Below are 19284 nucleotides of genomic sequence, written 5' to 3' on the forward strand. Positions count from 1 at the left end.
TTAATCAAAACCACAACATTTACCATTCCATTTCACTACCATTCCAAATCCCAAACTCTAAATCACAACAACAAGCTACAATATCATCCTACTAATTAAAATCATCTTATAATACATAGGGATCTAGGGTTTGGAGATGGTATACCTTCCTTGAAGTGGTGGGAGGAGCTAGGAAGCCTTAAGAAGCTTTGAGAAGTCTTAGGAAAGCTTGGATCTTCAAGAAAAACAAGAAAAACTTCAAGTTAAAAACTTGAAAACACTATTCATAGTCTTCTTCTTTGATTAAATGAAGAAGATTGAGAAGGAATTAATGGCTTAAACTCATGATATAGCCCTAACTAAGCATGAAGATGATTAGGGAATTTACTCACCAATTTAGGAAGCTTGGATCTTGAATTTTTGAAAATTTAGCCCATTTGCAATAGTAAAAGCCGAGAGCATGATGAACCATGCCTTGGTTTCTTTTTGATTTTGATGAAAATGATTTTGCTTGGCTTGGTTGGCTTGGTTTTTGTGTTTGATTTAGTAATTACCTAGTTGCCCTTGATTTTGTGTGGTTAAAAAGTCACCACATCTCCTTCCTTTCTTGTCATGCCTATGTCACCTTGCACATGTCATAATGCTCCCACTTGTCCACACCTTGTGGTTTGATGATGTCACAATCCCTGGCTTCTTGTACAAGCTTGTCTCTTGGTCACTTATTTGTTTTACGGTTCGCTTATCTTTCGTTCTCGTTTATCGTTTGAGGGATCATACCCGGGATCTTATTACTTAGGTTCCCTTAACCTTTCTCAATATATTGTATTTCTTTTATGATCCTCTCTTATAATCCTTTAATTTAAATCCTTTTTATCCTGTTACCTTATACTCAATTCTCTCCGTATCTAGTGGATTTCCAGGAAAATCAAAGTATTCAGAATTGGATTCTGACGATCTTTACATACACTTATATACCACATAGAATACTAATAATATCCCATAAGATCAATAACAGAACCCCTACATAGCGTGGCATGAACAGTTTTCTCATTCAGCAAAAACACTATTCATAAGGGTTTCAAAAATTTCCAAAAATTGGGGTTATTACAACAATGGTTATCCACTTTTCTTTCATGATTTGGTAATGATAATAGGGATGTTCATGAAGATATTTTTCGTGTTCAATGTGAACTTTTTAGTTCTAACTATTCATTTATCTCCATTATTTATCTCAACCGTCATCTTAGTGTTAAGATATCTTTTATACCTGGTGTCTCCCTTTCTGGGTATCAAGCCACTGGTCTTACATACACTTCACATTCTTGAAGATCACTTCCTTCATCCCATTTTCCTAATTTCTTGTTATCATATCTCCTCAGTCCATCCATTTTTCCTTATTAATCCATCGGTCTATCTCAAAGTTTCATCGAATACTTTCAACTTAAAGGGGATTAATTATACGTATCGCTTACGCCTTTAAACCTTGACTTTTATCTTATGATCCATCACCATTACGCTGATGATGACACACTTCTCTTTATTTATTGCTAGGGTTCCTTAGGGTTTCACATACCTAACTCCCTTATTGCTTCTCAACTCTATTTCCTTTATATCCCTTTATACTCCTTGCCCCTTCAGTCTTTCAATTTCATTACTCTTACAACCATTTTATGAACCAACACAACATAAGCATTGATTTCAAACATCCCATCATTCTGGATTTATGCCCTTCAAATGAACCTTGATGACTTTCACAACCTAGATTCATTATTCATCATACTTGTCCGCCTCTGGTCTGGTTTTAAAACTTCTACATTATTTATCTATCTTCCTTAGCCTCCCACCAGCGGGTGGCCTCTCTCTTAGGAAGGTAAGTGGCAAAATAGTCTTGTGCACTTCGTCAATCATTTAGAATCTCAAATGATTCTTCTATTTCCTTTAGCCAGGCTCTTGCCTCGACTGGGTCAGCTTGTTCCTTGGAACTCTGAGAGCTTAGCGACTTAAAGGTCCTGAAAGAATTTCACACCACATTATTTCCTTAGGGTGGTGTTTGGGGGGGGGGTAAAGTATTAGTTTTGTTTAGGCAGGTCCATGAATTGCCTCATAGGAGTATCGTCTTGGTGCTCCCTTCCTTGCTCGAGTTCTGTTTCTTAGTCTAAATATTTTTTCCTTCTCCCCATAATCGGGGTCATCTTATATGTTAGAATCCTCATTTTCCACTTCATTATGTTCTGGGTTCCTTATATCTTGATTGCGGCCTCCCTGATTATCACATTCAGGGTTTGCCCCAAATCTCATCCTCGTGGGGGCATAATGCTTTGATTTTTTTTTTTGAGAATCTCTTTATATTTGTCTTACTTACTTTGCTTTAGTCTCTACCTCGTTCAGTCCTTACATGATCGTAAATTATGAATTCTTAAGTTCTATAAACTTCATGACACTCTTAAGTGTTAATAGCGCAATTACCAAAATATGAACTTATCACAAACAAGCTGATCTGAACTGAAAGGAATGAATATATACATAACCATTTGTTCGAGGATACAACAACTAAACACATGCAAGAGAATTACATCATTTGATCTGATCACTTCTATCCCAAAAGTACTTCCATAGATAATCATCTAGTCATTAAAAACTAATCATTCATAACTTAGGCTAATCCTCCAAAAGCGGTGCTGCATGAAATCTTTGTCTGATCGCTCTGACTCTGCATACCATTATGGATCAAGAAATGCGGGCACGCACGACATCCCTAACCTACTCCATTAAAGCGGTGATGAGGTCTAAGATAGTCGTAAGTAGAGCTGAATGAATTTGACCTTCAAGATGGCCTCAACCTGTAATTCGGGTCGTAGCCTCAATCATGTTCATGCTATAAGTTAATCCTGCCAGAAGTACCCCGCTCTCACTCCTTGGTGCAGTAAGTCGATCCAACAGGTCACTCCTAACATTACGGGCCTCAGACAAGCCACCCAAAGTTATATGATAATCAGCGATAAGAGAAGCCTAAATGGTAGCACCTAGCAGTCCATGGGGTGCAGGTGGTGCAGACCCAGGAGATCCAAATGGATAACCAAGCACGGTATCGGGTGACAATGGTGGAGGAGATAAAGGTGGCATTTCCTCAGTAGGTGTTGGGCTCTGTACAGGGGAGGGAACAGGAATTGGTGGAACTTCATGGATGTCTACAGGAACCTCTAGGAGAGGGTCTGATACTGGTATAACTGGTTTTTTGGAAGGCCCCACTCCTTCTGCCCTCACTATCCTCTGTGCCCTTGGTAACTCTTCATCCTCTAGTGCCACCCTTGCGGCCATCCTAGCTCTGGTAGTCGCCCTGACTATGGTCATCAATTCCTCAGCTCTTTATTCTCGTCAGGATCTTCCACGAGATCCTCCTTAGCAACAATCCCTTTTGGGATAACATCCTCAACCGCAACATTCTCAATATGAATCTCATCCAGTCCCTCATTAGGGTACTCTATCGGATTCATAATCTGATCTCCAACATGTAATAAAACATCCTCATGCTGATGCACCTGAACCTCAGGGATCGGTGCCCTGCTGCCCTAAACGATAACGAACTATATTACTATCATGATATTTATTAGGGTTCCCATAAGGGTTGTAACTGTCACTACTACGTTAGGTAGTCTGACTATGAACTTGACAAGAGTTCTTATTATCTTAGTGAACTTATCATTTTAACGACACATCATCTCTGAGGTTTATAACTCTGGGCTCTGATACCATTTCTGTAACACCCCCAAATTCAGGGTCGGGGATCCGGGTTGTCACGAGTTCCATTTCCCTTGATAACAATTAATCTTAATAAACAACCAACTACTGCGTACTGTGACCCCATAATATACACACACACACCACAAGTTATAGTCTCAGAGATGAATACCAAAAATAATACAAGTCATTTTATTCCACAATTATAAGTCATTACACCGCAAAAGGGTTTTTGAATAACTTTACATATTCTTTTCCATTATTACAATTCATAATATACATAAGTCTGGTACATCAACAATTGAAAACCTAGCATATTGGTAATTTCTACCTCGGCTACAGCAGCATCAACGCCTACAGGAAACTGCGGAACGTTTCCTATCCGATTGCGAATTGGGAGCTTGGTCATGTTCATCTTGTCTATTTGTTATTGTGTGATGAAAGAAGAAAGAAAGGGCGAGCGACAAGCCCACCGAAATAATATTTATAATAATTAACAATATATGAGCATCTTTATAGTACTCATGAAAATCTTGGTCAAGAAGAAATGAACCAAGTTTGATATCTTATCGCGACCAATTCGCAAAATATTCAGTATATATGTATATATACTTTTCAAAATCTTTGAAATCCTCTTCCATGCATCATATACACAGAGTTCCAGTTTATAACTGTATAAAAATATCGTTGCAAGGTGATCTCGTATATCTAACCTTGTCTCAACGTTTTTGTAAAATCTTTGTCATACATAAGATAATCATTAAGTAGATATAAGTTGAGAATATGAAGTTACAAAATACTCCAATATACTTATATTTTTTTCCAAATACTACTTGAATTACCACCGTTCAATGTATAATCAATTTCAAAAGTTCATCACATAGATGAGACTACAACATAAAACTTGAATAGATTCAGTCTTTGAAATATCATTCAAAAGAAATGAAGTTACGAGATAATTCATTAAGTTCTGATATATATACACCTATATATCTCTCTCATACTTTCCTTGAAAACCTCTATTATGAAAAGTATGGCGCCCTCCAAACCCGGGCCAGAAGTTTGGGGTCCACACACACGCCTTATTTATAACCTGCTTATAACAATAATAAAGATAATCATAATATGCAGTGACCCTACTTACCAACTACCATGGATCGCAACAGGTTAAAGTATGCACACAAGCCACATATCTACTTATATTACATACCATTCAAATCCCAACTATTCCAAACTCAAAACTGAGTATTAAACATTATTATAAACTTTTACAAACTTAAATTATCCCAAAAGAAGCCTACTAGCTCCGCTCAATCAACCTGAACCCCTAGCTCTCGCGCTGGACTGGGGATCCGCGGTACTAACTGGTTCCTTCTTAACTGGATAAGAACATAAACAATATCGCATAAATGAGCTAACTAGCTCAGCAAGTCACAATAACAAAACTGAGAATAATGATCATCAAGTGAACATGATTATGATATCAAGTGAACAATGGATTATGATTTAGAATTGGATATTATATTTTCATATTAAAAACCAAGGTTAGGCTGCTGATCAGTCGCGCACTAACCCCGAGCAAAGCACACAACACTGCTCTAACTACTGGATCCAAGGCACACATTGGCCTAACTTGACCATTATATGGTCTGACCACGAATCTGGTCCATAATTTTATAAAAATAATCCAATTCTAACATAATAACAGAATAAACAATAATAAGCAATAACCAGAATCATTAACAACATTTGATGTTCCATAATGAAATGGTTTTAATCTGCATAAGGATCAACAGAGTATTTTTAAAGTTTGGATGCTAGGTAATGAAAGAATTGGATAAAATGAATCAATATTTCAGGGTTTCAAGGATTTGGGCTTTCAAAGCATAAAATATAATGGTTTGAATGTGTAAGCAATCTGGTTCAGTGTTTAATATTTAGTTTATATGTATTTGTGGAGAAATATCGTATACTTGAGGTTTGTGTTTGGGTATACAACAATCAAGGGTATAGAAAGAATAAGGTTCATGGCTCAAGAACAATAACTGGAATCAGGGTTTGGGTTTCAGTGCTTCAAAGCACTTGCAATATCAACAAGACTATCAAGTACTACCATATCTCGAGAAAATTCAGAACACTTGCCTGGTATTAGCTTACTACACTGTACTCACTTCCAATCACAACCGTTTTACTCCTCAACTACCTGTTTCCCTTTCCTACGCCTTACCTCTTCTGCTCACATATCATAAACATCTATCAAAAATCGACTCATAGAGTTCTATTCAACACATACTTCTATCTACCCTTCGTTTTACCCAAATCCGATTAACGGATTGAAAGTTATGCAATAATCAAGTAAACACTGAATATATAGACTGATAGTCAATCAACAAGTCACATATAGCACATAATACATCACGTAATCAATGATATATTATTTATAAAGAAGTCTCGGGTCATAAATAGGCTTTTTGGTATTTAAAATGATTTTTAAAACATTTTTCGGAATCAAAACGGGTCGTTGGATCAATTTCGGGTTAATAAACAGGGTTCAGTTGGCCAATTCTGGCTCCGAAACAATTTTAGAATAATTATCGAGCCTTAAAAATAATTTAGAAAAATATTTTAAAGCTCGAAACTATTTTTCAGAATTTTTAAATCATTTTTAAATAAATAAATCTAATTAAATAATTAATTAAAATCAATTAATGATTAATTAAATCAATTAATCAATTAATTTTTGAATTAATTGACCAATTAATCAATTAAAAATTAACTGAAATTAATTAATTGATTAATTCAAATTTATTTTTGAATTAAAAATAATTTTCGGAATTAAAATAATAATTTTTAGAATTTTTCAGAATTTTCAGAAATTAAAAACAAATTTTTATAATAAAAATAAATAGGAAATATGATTTTTAAACATTTTGAAAACAGGAATCCTAAATTTGCAAACTTTGGAAACTTCAGGGACCAAACTGCATCGTTTTCAAAACTATAGGTACTAAACTGTAATTTTCCAGCCCCGTCGCCGGAAAATACAGGGGTGGCCGGAGAACACGTTCCCGACGTCCTTACCCCACCAACATCTCCATATCACATCTATATTTCACCAGGAACTCAACCATACCAACAAATCATTCTAATCAACCCTGAGTTGGCTGGAATTTGGCCGTGAAGTTTGCCAGTTTCCGGCGAACTTCGGAAAATTTCAAAAGACAACTCCCTTCTCTACAGACCTCGGTGATTCATGAAACTTATACGACTAAATTGCAAATTTCACAGAGAATACAATCCACTATATCACAACATCAAGCAAATTTCACAGAGAATACAATCCACTATATCACAACATCAATCTATTCCAGAATAAGAAACCCCCAAATTTTAATTAAGAACATTCATACGGGTTATAAACCCTAATTTTAAAATTCGAAAATCAAACTCAATTTTGAACATGTTATTGAACTCCAAATCAGACGTATAATATATCAAAATCATCAGGAAAACAAGCTCTACAACATGCAATCATCAAATCATACAAACAATCATCCGAACAAAAATTCATATTTTTAATAAATTTAATTCGAAAATAAATAAAATTATAGAAAATAAACCTTGATTTCTGCAGTAAAACGAAGCTCAGAATCTGGTAGAACACTTCAAATCCTTCGTTTTAATTACTCAAGCTTTGAAAACAGAGATTGGTAACGCCTTCGTTTTGCTGTTTGATTTTTAGAACAGTTTATATAATTAGGGTTTTTCTCTGAAAATTATAAATTTAACTATCTGCAAATGATTTTGATATGAAATAAAATACGTTAAAAGGCTATTTATAATTACGGAAAATTAGTATCCCGTTGGATCATTCCGGATATAAAACAGTACGTTTATTTATAAAAACTGATCCAAACGGTATCGGTTTTTGGGATATGTTAGGTCACACACACTGTAGAGGGGGTGAATACAGTGTAAAATACAATCAAATCGAACTTTATATCTTAAGTAACATAAAACAAACTTTATTGAAACAATAAACTCTGTTACAGTATGGAACTGTTACCTCTCAGTGATGAACAAATATCACGAGAGCTGCTAAGGTTACAATGAATAATCTTCTCGAATATGATAACACTTATAGTGTAAACCCTATGTTTGTGTTTATATATTACACAGTTACAAGATAATCGCTAATTGATATGGAATATAATTCTGCTTCCTAAAATATATCAATCAGATATCTTTTCTTCCAAGTATTCCATTCTTCACGGAACTCCTTCTTCATGCATATCTCTTTTTATGTTTATCTCGATCTTCTTTCCTTTAATCAGCTACTATCCTTATCTGATTGTCCTTCAGCACTTAAGTTCTGATATCCAACTTCTGATGATTATCTCCTGATAATATAAGTACTGATATCCTTAAGTCCTGACTTCCAGTATAAGTACTGATTCCCAGTTAAGTACTGATTTGTCCTGTTAAGTAAGATCTGAAAACTAAACATAAATCATATTAGCCATGACATTATCAAATATATCTAACAATCTCCCCCAACTTGTAAATTAGCATAATATACAAGTTTAACAGATATTTGATGATGTCAAAAACATTAAGTATAAATGCATGAGAATTAGACTAGATAACTACAACTTACAGTCCTTAAAGCTTTACCAATATTTAACTTCTGATAACAACTTCAGTCTGTACAAATATCAGAATTTAAGCAGTTGTAGATCTTCGACTTGGCTTCATCTTCTGATCTCTCTGATGTCAGGAGTTGTTCTGAGACAGTTCTTCAACAAACATCTCTCAGCATATCTAAGTTCATCAATCATTCTCCTTTTGCCATCTTTAAGCTCTGCAGTATCTTCACCAATTTGAAAGATTGCAGCCCTGAGATCATTAATCTTTGTTTTTCTTATATCCTGATCCAGTCTGATCAAATATGCTTTATCAGACTCAAGATTGAATTCCACAGCCCTGTAACCTAGAAAGGTAGTTATAATTTTAGCAGTGTTGGGCTTCATTTCAACTATATCATCCTTGTGATCTCTGTACTTTGGAACATATGTGCTGTCAGACTTAACAGAATAAAGCCTTTTATGTCTCTGAATCTGATCCTTCAAATAGTTTGCAGCAGTTCCTGTCAATCTGTCATCCACTTGAAGTAAGAATAGTACATGCTCCGGTTCTTCAAAATACTTCAATGGAATGGCATTTTGTCTTATATGATAAACCCTACCATCTGTCATGACGTACAACAAGATGTATTCTTTCAAGTAGGTATGGTAAACCATTTGTACAGATTCCAGTTGATTCAATCTCTCAGGAGTTGCTCCAATACCTGGTTCACTCAAGGAAGTTGGATCATTGGTAGTGTTATGTATTCTTCTTTCATCAGCACTTCCCAATCCAGTTTTATCTCTTGCTTCCTTTCCAGTAACTACTCTAGCTTCAAAACCACTTGCAATAGTCTTCAAAGGTTGAGTCTGTTTTGCTTTAGTGAATCCTGGTAGGAGGGTCTTTGGTCTAACTTCTGATATCAAGTTAAATTGAGCTGTGTCAGAGGTTACTTGCTTCTTTGAAATATCAGAACTTACTTTATCTTGACTCTGAACAACTTGAGCCATGTCAGAGGTTGTTTTAAGAACATTTCTTGAAGTCAGAGCAAGATCATCCTTTTCATCAGTAATTTCTTCATCCTCAGGAGGCACATAAACCTTGATAGGTTCACCAACCTTTTCTTTACCCTTGGATCTTGGATCTATCTGCGGTTGTGATTTAGCCAATGTTGCTTCAGCATTTGACCTTTCTTTTATCACAATGCCTTTGAGTTTTGGAAGTGGCTTTTTACCAGAAGCTTCAGATTTAGATGTGACTTTCTCTGATTTAAGTCTGGCTTCTTCCTCCATTAAACTCTCCAAGTCCATTCCTGGATTTTCCTGAAGAAATAACTGTCTTGAAATTTCCTCATCAAGATCTAAAAGTTCATCAGAACTTATCCTTTTACCAGTAGCAGAACTTATTATTTTCCCAGTATCAGAACTTGTCATGTGACTTGTGATTTCAGCTTTTCTTGATGTGAATCCTCTATCTTGACTATGACCTCTACCCATTCCAGAGCGTCCTTGATCATCCTTTTCATTATCCTTCCCTTTCAGTGTCTTGTCAGTCTTGCATTTGGACTTAATTACTTTCTCCCCCTTTTTGGCATCAGCAGGTAATAGGAGAGAGACAAGCAATTCCACTGAGGATTGGATTTGAGTAAGTTGAGATTGCTGAGAAGCTTGATTTGTCAAAATATCATTAATCTGAGCTTGTTGTTTTTCTTGAGTCTTCTCAATATCAGCAATCCTGTCAAAGGTAGGTTGGAAGAACCTTTTCTTGTCAAGTTTCCAAACTTCTCCTTGCTTAATAAATTCTTCCTGAATCTTGTGTAGCTCTGCATGAGTAGTTGAATGAAGACCTTGTAGATGTTTAGTACTCAATGCAGTGACTCAAAGCTGGGTTTTGAAATCATCAGAATTTAACATTTCATTAGCTTTAGTCAAGTGCTCAGCAAGATGCATTGCATTTGAAACACAGGAAACTGAGTTCCATTCCTTAGTCCACTCCTGTCCTGCAGGAGTTTCACTCCAAGGTACTGGTGCTTCTCTGGTAACAAACTTCTTAACCAGTTCAGACTTAAGAATAGTTTGTTGAGGAGCATTTCCTGAAGGACCTGCTTCATCAGCATCTGCAGTTGGAGCAGCATCACCAGTATCTCCAGCATTTGCAGCATCAGAACTTACAGAATCAGTATCCTCTGATAAAACAACAGTGTGAGTAGCAATGGAGGCTTCAGCATCCTCTAATTGCTGATCTGGTTCTAAGTTCTGATCAACAGCCATATCCTGATGCGCACCTAAAGTCTGATCATCAGTATCTTGATGCAGAGAAGGTGTTGTAGATAACTCTGGAGTTTGAACAACATCAGTAATAGGTGTTGTTGAAGGATTAGTTGTTGTTGGAGCTTCTAAGAGAATTACTTCAGGCACAACCAAGTTTTGAACATCAATATCAGCACTTGTGCCTGGATCAACAGGAGATACAGAGGATGTGTTGACCTTTTCAGAAACAGCTTCCTTAGATGGAGTTGATGGAGAAGAAGTGACTTTAGCAAATTACTTTTCTGGTGAGATCAGAGATTCCTGATCGCCTTCCTTAGCTGCTTCCTCTTCATCATCTGAAACTGGCCTATTTGCCCTCTGTTTCTTGTATCTCTTCGTAGATTTGGATTCCTTGGGAGTTTCAGGAACTATCATTCTTCTAAGCCTCTTGAGAAGCCTAGATCCCCCAATTCCAGAATCCTTCTGAGAAGTCTCTTTCTCAGCTTCACTTACAACAGGTTTTGAAGAAGGAACCTGTTCCTCAGTATCAGATTCATCTCTCAAAGAAATCCTCCTTCTCTTTTGAGGTGTGTGAGGAACAGTCTTTGTCCTCTTAGGTTTGGAGGATGAAGGCTTCACAGTAGGTGCTGAGGATGAGGGTTGAGCAGTCTGTGAAGTGGAGAGATATGATTTGATATATTGCCTGAGGGTTGGTTGAGTAGAATGAGTGGTAGGTGCTGATTGTTGTGGTGTTTGGGTGGTTGTTGTTGGTTGAACATCAGAATAAGCAGATCTATAAGTATCAGGATCAGCATTGACTAAGATCAGTTTTACAGACTGAGAAATCTGCAAAGGTCTAACCACTGATTTCTTAGTGTCAGCATTTACCAGGTCATTAATGTAGCATTTTGCAACCTTAAAAGGTGGAGTTGAGGAACTGACTAATTGAGGTTCATCAGTACAGAAAGTATATATAAGTTGACAGAATCTAGCAAAGTACACAACATTCCTATCCTCTGTCATCCTATCTACTATAAAACCAATTATACCAGTTGCAAAATCAAAATGAGTTTGGTTTATAATAGCATACCCGATGTGCTGACTCAAAATTGGGATAGCATCAAAATTCAAACATTTGTTCCCAAAAGCTTTAGTGATGCAGTCAAGAAGAAGCTACATTCTCTTCTGATATGAGCCCGTTTCAACTGCCCAAGTTTTGCCAAACTCTTTTCATACCCCAAATTGGCCATCAACTCCTGAAGAGCAGATTCTTCTGGAATTGAAAAAGTAAATCCTTCTGGGAGATGTAGAGCCTTGCATATTGTACCAGGAGTGACTGCATATGAAGAATCACCCACTTCGAAAACAATACTAGGAGTGCCATGAGTACCACCATTATCAAAGTGCCCAGTCCGACAAAATGTCAGAACTTGTTGACTCGAAAAGACTGAAGGCTGGGTCAATGCATACCCAATTTCACTATGTGCAAGAAGATCTTGCACAAAATGCAATTCAGATGGAGCTTCAGCATGATCAAGATTTGCAGCATAGTTGTTTGGAACAAACTTAGCTCCATCAATGATTAAATCCTTAGGTGCCATGTGAAAAATTGAGATTGAAGAGTGCCTGTTAGGTGTTTGATAAAATGTCTGTATGAAAAACCAACGTGAGAAGAAGAGAGAGAGAGAGAGAGAGAGAGTAAAAGCAAGTAGAGAGAAAAAGTATGAAAGGAAATAAAAGATTAAAAAATCCTCTCTCTCGTACTTATACTCGGGAAAAAAAATGTTACCGTTGGACACCTGTTAGACATGCAGTAATAACGGATAGTTACTGGGCGCGAGAAAACAGTAATCATTACCTGCCCACTGGCCTTTTTTCAAGGAAAAACCATTCCACTTACCCAGATATTCCATTAATCAAGGTGAAACAGTTTTAATTCAAAATTGAAATCGTTCCTACTAATTTAATTATTTTTCACTGCATCATTAATATTCTGAAAATAAATCAAGTGAAAATGACCAAGATAAATCAAATGAGTAAGTACTGATAAAGGAAAATCAGAACTTAAATTAAAACAGAATTTATATGGTCATCAGAATATGAATCTTTATCAGGATTTATCAATGCATTACAAAATAACTTAGAGATAAAATCTTGAAACAAAAACAAATTTCATTAATATATCAAGTGAATACATTCATGAAATTGAAATTACATCAGTACTTGTACAAGATTTCCCTAAGCTGCTAAACCTAACATCAACAGCCTTTGTCCTAGCTCAAGAAGCAGGGCAAGGCTGATGATGAAGAAAAACAGAAAGAAGAAAATAAATCATTTCTTCTTTCTACTCTCGACAAACAGAATGGCGAGTCGAATGATTCGCTCTTGCTGGCGGAGAGCTTCCAGCCTTTCCTCCTCCAATCGCTCCAGATGGTGATGGTAGTCCATATAGAAGAATAGGAGGTTGGTGAGTACCTCCTGTGGGACAGAGTCCCATATCTCATCAGGAATGGCAGTGACGTGCCATTCCTGCTGCCAATCGACACAGCTTAGCTCCATATTGAAAGTTTCATAGTTCAAAAACATGTTGTATCTGACCATGGTGTTTTTGAAAGAAAAAGTATGAAGGTAAGGTGATGTTGAGAGAAAAGATTTGATGGGAAGGCTGATGTGAAGTGGTTACTTATATAGGCAAGAGAATGCCAGGAGACGCAAAGGAATTTAATGTTGACAGGTAGAATGAATTATACCTCGTCTCCCCAGACTTGGAAAAAGAAAAACATTCATTGGAAAGAGAAAACATGTTTTAATGCGCACAAGAAGCAAGTAAAAGTTGACTGTTCAAGTACGAATACTATTAACCCTAACCATAGTGACTATTAATCTTCCACTTCAACATATTCTAGTTTGAACCGAGACTGTTATCAAACTTTATCCATAGATAAGAAAGTAAAGAATTAGACTTTAATATCAGAACTTAGACTTATATCAGAACTTAACAGTCATCAGAACATAATTTCTTAACTCGGAAAAGGAATGCCTATCTGAGTAAGTCCTCATACAAGTTCTGAGTTATATTCTTCAGAACTTAATCAGCAGAACATGCAATCAGAACTTGTCCTCAGAATTTGTGCAAAGTGACACAATGACTGTTTATCTAAAACAACATAGACCACCACAGTAATTTTCATCATTCATATGGAGTGAGTAGTGTGTGCATTAAGCTAAATGTCAGACAAAGAGTAAAGTCTAATTCACTTCAGTATATCTTAGAAATAAGGCATAACTAAAACTTTGCTAAAGAGCTGTCATTATTCTGTAACCTACTGTTGAATGAGTTCATGCTTGAGTCTACCTCAACTATTGTGTGCTAATTTTATGCATCTTTTTGAATTCCATTTTACAGTGGCTTCTCAGTGTAAGTGAGTCACGACTGCTGATCAGAATTTATGCTATTATCAGAGTATTTCTCCAGTAATCATAGAGTGTGAAAAGTCACCAAGAAAATATTTTGATTTTCTAATGCATATTTACTTAATACCAGCAATGCACTTGGGTCGTCCCTTCCACATTTTTACTCTAGATCTCAAAGGAGTACCTGATTTTATTCTTTGATCCTTTTGCTTTTTTTTTATAGGAGAGGTTTATCAGCACTTAGTGCATTCAGCAGATTTACTAGTATCAGAACTTAACAGATGAGTAGCATTATTCTAATTTGTGACTTAGTAATAAGATAAACAAAGTAAACTCAACTTAGCTCTATTATCAGAATTTGCTTGTGTCAATAGATTTCCACAGAAATAATTACTTCTTACATGGGATCATTTGATTATTGAAGACTACTAGGTCAGCATCTAGCACAGTTATCCTCATAGGATTGAATAGTTACTTTAACAGATATATCACTTATCAGAGTTTAGAAACATATATCAGACAACCATCAATACTTAAACACATTTATCAATTAATCACAGAATACACAAAGAGATTAAATTCTGTAAATACTGATCATAAAGTCTGATAAAACAGAACAAGACTAGGCAGATTTAGAGAAAGAACCTGAAACCATTCCAAGTTCATTTACCAATCTTGTAAAAGTGGCTTCACACAATGGTTTTGTGAAGATATCTGCTAGTTGTTGATCTGTTGGAACAAAGTGCAATTCCACTGTACCTTCATCCACATGTTCCCTTATGAAGTGGTACCTGATGTTGATGTGCTTTGTCATAGAGTGTTGAACTAGATTACCTGTCATAGCAATAGCACTTTGATTATCACAGTAAATAGGGATTTTGAAATATGTTAACCCATAATCCAGTAACTGATTCTTCATCCAAAGAATCTGTGCACAACAGCTTCCTGCAGCAATGTACTCTGCTTCTGCAGTTGATGTGGAAATTGACTTTTGTTTCTTGCTGAACCAAGAAACCAATCTGCCACCAAAAAATTGGTAGCTTCCACTTGTGCTTTTCCTGTCAATTTTGCAACCTGCAAAATCTGCATCTGAGTAACCTATTAGTTTAAAATCTGATTCTCTAGGATACCACAATCCCAGATCAGCTGTTCCTTTAAGATACTTGAAAATTCTTTTCACAACTGTTAAGTGAGGTTCTCTTGGATCTGCTTGAAATCTTGCACAAAGACAGGTAGCATACATTATATCAGGTCTACTAGCAGTTAGATAGAGTAGAGAGCCAATCATACCTCTGTAATCAGTAATATCTACTGATTTACCAGTATCCTTATCCAGTTTTGTTGTAGTGGCCATGGGAGTGGATGCACTTGAACAGTCTTGCATTCCAAATTTCTTCAGCAAGTTTCTGGTGTACTTAGTTTGACAAATAAAAGTGCCTTTTTCATTCTGCTTGACTTGAAGGCCCAGAAAATAGCTAAGTCCCCCCATCATACTCATCTGATACCTTGACTGCATCAGTTTGGCAAACTTTTTGCAAAGTCTGTCATTTGTAGACCCAAAAATGATATCATCAACATAAATCTGGACCAGAAGTAAGTCCTTTCCATGGTTGAGGTAGAACAGTATAGTCGTTGGGAAGCAGAAAAGGAGTTTTGTCTATTGTTCCTCTGTTGAATCCACTTTCCAGAAGAAACTAAGCTAAAGTCTCATACCATGCTCTAGGAGCTTGCTTAAGTCCATAAAGTGCTTTATCAAGCCTGTAGACATAATCTGGATGTTTGGAGTCTACAAAGCCTGGAGGTTGTTCAGCATATACTTCCTCCTCCAATTCTCCATTGAGAAAAGCACTTTTCACATCCATTTGAAAGACAATAAACTTTTTGTGAGCAGCATAAGCCAAAAATATCCTTATGGCTTCTAACCTAGCAACTGGTGCAAATGTTTCATCATAATCAATTCCCTCCTGTTGAGAATATCCTTTTGCAACCAGCATTGCCTTATTCCTTGTAATTATGCCATCACTGTCAGTTTTGTTTCTGAATACCCACTTTGTACAAACAACAGATCTATTCTTTGCTCTTGGCACTAGGGTTCAGACTTTGTTTCTTTCAAATTCATTTAACTCTTCCTGCATTGCTTGCACCCAATCAGCATCTTGAAGAGCTTCTTCCACTTTCTTTGGCTCAGTCTGAGAGAGAAAAGAATTGTAAAGAAATTCATTTGAAGTACCTGTTCTAGTTCTGACACCTGCATCAGGATTTCCAATTATCAAATCAGGTGTATGTGATTTTGTCCACTTCCTTGCAGATGGAAGGTTTTCTCTAGAACTAGATGCTCCCCCATGTTCCATGCTATATTCATTTTCATTTTCTAATGCTCCCCCTGAAACTATGCTCTCTGAGTTGGATTCTTCAGAATTTAGATTTTCAGCACTATCAGAACTTGGCTTATCAGAACTTGATGAATCAGAACTTGAAGAGCCAGATGTATGTTCTGATGTTTCTTGAGATGTGGTAAGATCTTGAGTATGCTCCCCCTGCATAGGTGCATCTTCCTTTGGCGTAGTCACCACAGTTTCAATAACATCAGAGTTTAATCCATCAGAGCTTACAGTATCAGGACTTAGACTGTCAGGATTTTCAGTATCAGAATTTGAGTCTTCATTTTCAAATCTCAGCTGATCATGATCAATAAAATCTTCAAGACCCGTAATCTTCTTGTCATCAAAGGAGACATTGATAGATTCCATGACCACTTTTGTTCTCAAATTATAGACTCTGAAGGCTTTTGTGGAAAGTGGATATCCAACAAAGATTCCTTCATCAGCTTTTAGATCAAACTTGGATAGCTGTTCAGGATGAGTCTTGAGAACAAAACACTTGCATCCAAATACATGAAAGTACTTCAGATTTGGCTTCTTTTTCTTCACCATCTCATATGGTGTTTTTCCATGCTTGTTAATGAGTGTTGCATTTTGAGTAAAATAAGCAGTCTGCACAGCTTCAGCCCAGAAATAGGTTGGATGCTTTGCTTCTTCAAGCATTGTACGTGCAGCTTCAATGAGAGTTCTATTCTTCCTTTCAACAACTCCATTTTGCTGTGGAGTTCCAAGGGCAGAAAATTCATGCTTAATTCCATGGTTTTTGCAGAACTCTTCCATTATCAAATTCTTGAACTCAGTGCCATTATCACTCCTTAAGGTTTTCACAGAATCTTTGACCAATTTATCCAGATGTTTAACATGATCAATCAAGATAGATGCAGTTTCACTTTTTGTGTGCAAGAAATACACCCATGTGTATCTGGTGAACTCATCCACTATGACCAATGCATATTTCTTCTTGCAATTGACATGACATTTACTGGACCAAATAGATCAACATGTAGTAGATGATAAGGCTCAAGAATTGATGATTCAGTTTTGCTCTTGAATGAAGATTTTCTTTGTTTGGCCTTCTGACAAGAATCACAAAGACCATCAGGAGCAAATACTGACTTTGGCAGTCCTCTCACAAGATCTTTCTTGACCAGTTCATTTATATTGTTGAAATTTAAATGAGAGAGTTTCTTGTGCCAATTCCAGCTTTCTTCAATTGATGCTCTACTCATCAGACAGATTGCAGAACCATCAGTACTTGTTGAAAGCTTAGCTTCATAAATGTTACCACGCCTGTATCCTTTCAGAACAACTTTGCCTTTAGATTTACTCACAATTTCACAGTGTTCTTCAAAGAAATCAACATGATAACCTCTGTCACAGATTTGACTTATACTCAGCAGATTGTGTTTAAGTCCTGAGACCAGAGCTACTTCTTTAATGATGACATTCCCAAGATTGATATTGCCATATCCCAATGTTTTTCCAATGTTGCCATCTCCATAAGAAACACTTGGGCCAGCTTTCTCCACAAAGTCTGATAGCAGGGCCTTATTTCCAGACATATGTCCTGAACATCCACTGTCCAGAACTAGGATATTTTTCCTGTTGCCCTGCAATCACAAAGACCACTAATGATTAGTTTTAAGGACCCAGACTTGCTTGGATCCCTTGGCCTTATTAAGTTTGTTAACATTTGCAGCGGATTTAGCATCAGAGTTTATGTTAACATTTTTCTTATCAGAACTTATACTGTTAGACTTTGAATCAGAATTTACACTAGAAGGAACAATGGAAACTTTCTTCAAAGAAGGTTTTAATTGATAATAATCATAGTATAAACTATGATATTCCTTACAAGTATAAATAGAATGCCATAAACTACCACAATGAAAACAAGGATTTTGTGGTTTATATCTAACAGACTGACTCTTAACTTCTGATTTTGAAGGTAAGGAGTTAATGTTCTTATTCTTCCTGCAAAAAGAAGCCAGATGGTTAGAAATTCCACAGTTATGACATGTTTTCCTTGGAGCATCAGGAACAGGTTTATAATCATTGCTTTTATTCACACCTTCCTTTCCATTCCTATTTTTCCTAGGTGATTTTACCTTGTTTACATTCTTAACATCTTTCATCTTATGCTTAAGCTACTTCTTAGTCATTAAGCCTATGTTTACATCAGCTGTCTTTTCCTGTTTTAGTTTGTCAGAAGTTAATCCCTCTCTAACTTCTGATTTATCATTATCAGACTTTACAGTTACAAACTTAACAGGTTTTAACTTTGGCTTTTGCTTAACAACAGGCTTAATTTCTACAGTTCCTTTATCATTCTTATCCTCTCCATAACCTAAGCCCTCTTTCCAATTTTTACTACTTAGCAAATTTTGAGTTGTTCTGCCAGAGTTAGTCCAAGTCCTGATAATCTCTCTTTCCTTTTCTAACTCAGTTTTTAGAGATTCATTCATTTTTAACACTTCATCCCTAACATAAAAAGCATCATCTCTATCCTTCTGAGTTTGATGGAACATAACTAACTCTTTTTCTAAGAAATCATTTCTTTTCTTAAAAGCAAGATTTTCAGAAGTTAATCTTTCACATGTTAAAGTTTGATCTCTATAACTAACAAACATGGTTTTAAGATATCTTCTCAACTCATTAATATCATCAGTATGAAAAGCATAAGTAGTCTGAGGTACCTTTATTTCAGCAGCTTTAGAACTGCTCTCAGCACTTTCTTTATCAGCATTTGCCATCAAAGCATAGTTCTCCTCAATTTCAGAGTCTGAGGTGTCTGTCCAGCTTTTCTTCTTTGTGACCAGAGCCTTGCCTTTGTCACCCTTCACTTTCTTGCAATCAGAAGATATGTGGCCTTTCTCACCACAGTTATAGCATTTGACATT

This window comes from Apium graveolens, chromosome 7 (assembly GCF_009905375.1).
Source record: "Apium graveolens cultivar Ventura chromosome 7, ASM990537v1, whole genome shotgun sequence".
Classification (NCBI taxonomy): Eukaryota; Viridiplantae; Streptophyta; class Magnoliopsida; order Apiales; family Apiaceae; genus Apium; species Apium graveolens.